The sequence below is a fragment of the Bidens hawaiensis genome, unplaced genomic scaffold, assembly GCF_021521415.1.
Source record: "Bidens hawaiensis isolate Kalapana, Puna unplaced genomic scaffold, B.hawaiensis_p1.1 tig00061168_1, whole genome shotgun sequence".
NCBI classification, from domain to species: domain Eukaryota; kingdom Viridiplantae; phylum Streptophyta; class Magnoliopsida; order Asterales; family Asteraceae; genus Bidens; species Bidens hawaiensis.
In genome coordinates this window covers 29880-33846 of record NW_027501017.1, presented here as the reverse complement: position 1 = coordinate 33846, position 3967 = coordinate 29880, and the positions used below count along the sequence as shown (strand labels likewise).

The window sequence follows — 3967 nt, the reverse complement described above, 5'->3', positions numbered from 1 at the left end:
GACATGTGCGATATATATATATATATATATATATATATATATATATATATATATATAAGTAAAAGTTCCACACAAATCGATTTTTAAAATAGGTTTTCACTTACAACTAAACCACACACGAAAGTCAAGTGTACCTATCGTTTGTAATAAAGTGTCGGTAAGAATCGAGTATCAATCCATGAAAACGGAAACTTTCTAGTTAGAGTAAATCTAATGAAAAAACATGTATGACCAATAGGATAATAATAAACACTGAACCTTTTTAGTGATAAAATGGCATATGGTGAGAATTGTTTCTGGACTTACTTTGGTGATTGAAAGATACGCAACAAGAAAAGGAAAATGTGGTGCACATGTATTATACCATTCAACATGAAAAATATAAAAGGAAAACCTTGGGTTATGTTTTAGAAAACAGGTATCCTTTGGAACTAGGGGGGAGGGGTGGTGGATGTGGTGTGATCACTCATCACACACCCCACCCAATTATATTGTGTCACATCACCAACCCAAATTTCATTACATGTGATGGTTTTTTACTAGGGGTGGTGGTGTGGTGTGATGGTGTGTGATGGAATTTTTTATTTTTTATTTTTTATTTTTTATTTTTTTGTTAATTTAAAAATTAAAACAATATTTAATAGAACTTAAAAATAAAAACAATAGTTTAAAAGAAATAAAAAATAAAAGTTACAACGAACGTCTACTCCTCGTCTGAATCCGGAAATTCCAAACCTAAAGAACCTATATGCGCAACAAGATCCCATCTCAACCGATGATGAATATCTTCATCCCGCAAGTCTAATTGGACATCATCGGGAACGGGAACATGAGTTGGAGGATCCGGTACCCAATCTGGAGAAATTGCATTTCCATATTCTTTTATTAACATATTGTGTAATATGATGCATGCATACACGTAGCTAGAGATCGTGGGTTTTTTCATTGCACGAACCGGTCGACTGAGTATGCACCATCTACCCTTTAAAACACCGAAAGCTCTCTCGACATCTTTTCTTGCCGATTCTTGCAACTTCTTGAACGCCTTTTCATTAGTCTCGACAGGAAACGAAAAGGCTTTCACAAAAACAGACCATTACGGGTAGATATCGTCGACAAGATAGTAGCCACGTCTGTAATATCTCTCGATGACAAAGTACGGACAGAAAGGTGCGGTGCCATCTGTTACGTTCTGAAACAACGGTGATGTGTACAGAACAGTGATGTCGTTGTTTGAGCCGGGAACACCAAAATAAGAATGTCAAATCCATAAATCATTTGACGCAACCGCTTCTAGTGAGATGGTCGGTCGTTTGATTTCACCCCTAACATACGCCCCTCGCAACTCCCGTGGACAATTTCTCCATTCGATATATGTACAATCGATGCTACCGAGCATCCCTGGAAAATGCCATCTAGCCTCGTGTGCGGCGTAAAGACGTGTAATGTCGTGTCTTGTTGGTTTTCGTAGAAACTCTTTGGCATACAATTTTATAATAGCGTTACAAAAGAATTGTAGACATTCACGTGAAGTTCTCTCAAACATTTGTAAGTATTCATCGAATTGGTCGGGTGGGTTACCTGTCGCTAGTTGACGAATAGCGGATGTGCATTTTTGAAGCGGCGTAAAACTTCGTTTGCCTCTCGCGTCGTAAGATTCTTGAAACCATTCTTCGTTTGCTTCGACGTCGGTTACAATCTTTAAGAATAAAGATTTCGGCAAACGAAAGCGTTCCCTAAACGTCTCTTCGTTGTACTTCGGCTCCTCCACAAAATAGTCGTTCATTAGCACGTCGTGGGCATGTATACGATCACGCTCCACCACCTTTTTCTTTGGACGGCTTGGGCCTTCAAGTTCTTTGTATAGCAACGGGAACCATTCGAGAATGTCATCGTCCGAAGACGAAGAGCTATCGGTGTCAAGGGCATCGAGTGTTTCGGAAATTCCATATTTTTTTGTTGTGAATGAAGGGGAAGTTTGAGAGTGTTTTTGAGTTGGATTTGGTTTTGATTTGGATTTGATTTATGTTTTTGTTTTGGTTTTATATTGGTTTTTTTTTATTTAAACCCCCCTCCAACGGCTAGATCCCCACCCAACGGCTACATTTCTTCTTGGAAATCACACCCCACCAAGCGTGATGGCCATCACGCAAAATACCATTTTGCGCGTGACCATGGGAGCGGCGGCGGTGTGGGTTTTCTCATCACGCGTGATGGGGAGGCCACCACGCACCGCCCTGTCCTCCCTAATGGATATGTTATGATTGTTATCCAAGAAATTTGATTATGATGACGTAACCAGTACATTCGGTTGGAATTCCATATTCATTGGCGGTAGTATATATGTGACAATCTTGATGGAGATGTGATAAACCACGACATCTTAATAAATATTGTCGATTGAATATTGTTTGTGAAAACATGCCTAATATGACATATTCAAGTGGGACGAAAGACTAGAACGCTCCAAAAGGTATATTTGCTAACTATACTTTAAATATGACAAAATCTTTTGAGTTTTATAATTGATTCAATGTTTCATTCGGGACATTTTTAAATTTTGCAACACAAAATTTGATTTGATTCAAATAAACAATGTTTACTTTATAGTTGAATTAAATAAAATTAGTATTAAAACATTTGCCCCGATGGTAGACACATAGATTTAATGAGCCACAGTCCGGATAATAATTAACTCATTAGAAGTATATAAGTTGGAAAACTCTTTGGGGTGTGAAATAAATGAAACTCGATCTTCGAGTTTGTTATGGACTCGAAAAGTCTAATGGTTTTAAAAATAATCCGGTGAAGAATTATTTATGGTTTATTTCTTATTCCTATTATGAACAGGATGACATGCTTGCATGGTGGCTAGACCCGATACGAGTCATGTATGCAAGAATCTGAAATGGTTTGAAGAATTAACCGGTTGATGACTTGTATTTACTTGTGAAAACATTTGTTTTGGATTATGTGTTGTATGTGTTAGTGATTAAAAAGAATCTCTTATCTGGGTTGTTTTAAATAACATCTGTTTTCAAACACATTATTGAGTAGAATAAGTTTATCTTATCTTAACATGAATTCTTTTGGAATATTTGTGTAATGAAATGTTAAAATTAATCTTAATGTCCCAATTTAGTATTGAATATGTTTGTATGTGTCACACCCGGCCCTGAGCGGCGGAAACAGCCGGGCGCGCGCGAGTGGGGATTGATAATTAAGCACGGGCCATTGCAAACATTCAAAGATTTTCATTGCGCATGAAGAGTTTAATACAAATACATTACATTGTTTAAAAATTATAAAAACATCCAAGTATAAAAACTGTTGAAGATTTCCACGCCATATCCCCATGCGCGGCGGGAACAACCACGCGCATCGAAGGGATAGAACTAAAATCTTCCAAAAAGCTATTTTAGATGTTCAGCGTGAGGTGCTCTAAGTGTGACTCCACGCGCTACCTAGTTATCTCCTGAAAGACACGTAAAAATATTTGAATCAGTATAAACTGAGTGAGTTCACAAGTTTTAGTAACTTGATAAATCGTATTGCATCATAATCTTGATACAAATCATTCTGAAACATAATTCTGATAGCATTATTAAACACATGCTTGGTAAAACATAGATCTATCACATAGTCTGATAAAATCGTTCCGCGGGTTACGCGCGAACATTTCTGGGAACTGTGCTCGTCTGTGTAAGTGGCGCTGCCACTACGAGCTAAAATAATGTAATACCGTCCCGCGGGTTACGCGCGGACATTTCTGGAAAACTGTGCTTGTCTGTGTAAGTGGCGCTGCCACTACGAGCGAATAATACTGTAATACCGTCCCGCGGGTTACGCGCGGACGTTGTGCCGGAAAACAAGGCGCTCGTCTGCGTAAGAGGGGCGACCTCTACGAGCGGGCTCAAACCCATAGTACTGCCCCATGACCATACTAGGCACTCGTCTGTGTAAGAGG

The 3967-nt window shown here is 38.6% G+C and overlaps 1 pseudogene; it reads right to left on the bottom strand.

Annotated features, from left to right (window-relative positions):
- Positions 1-680: 680 nt before the first annotated feature.
- On the bottom strand, positions 681-1898 carry LOC143603293 (uncharacterized; annotated as a pseudogene).
- Between the last annotated feature and the right edge of the window lie 2069 nt (positions 1899-3967).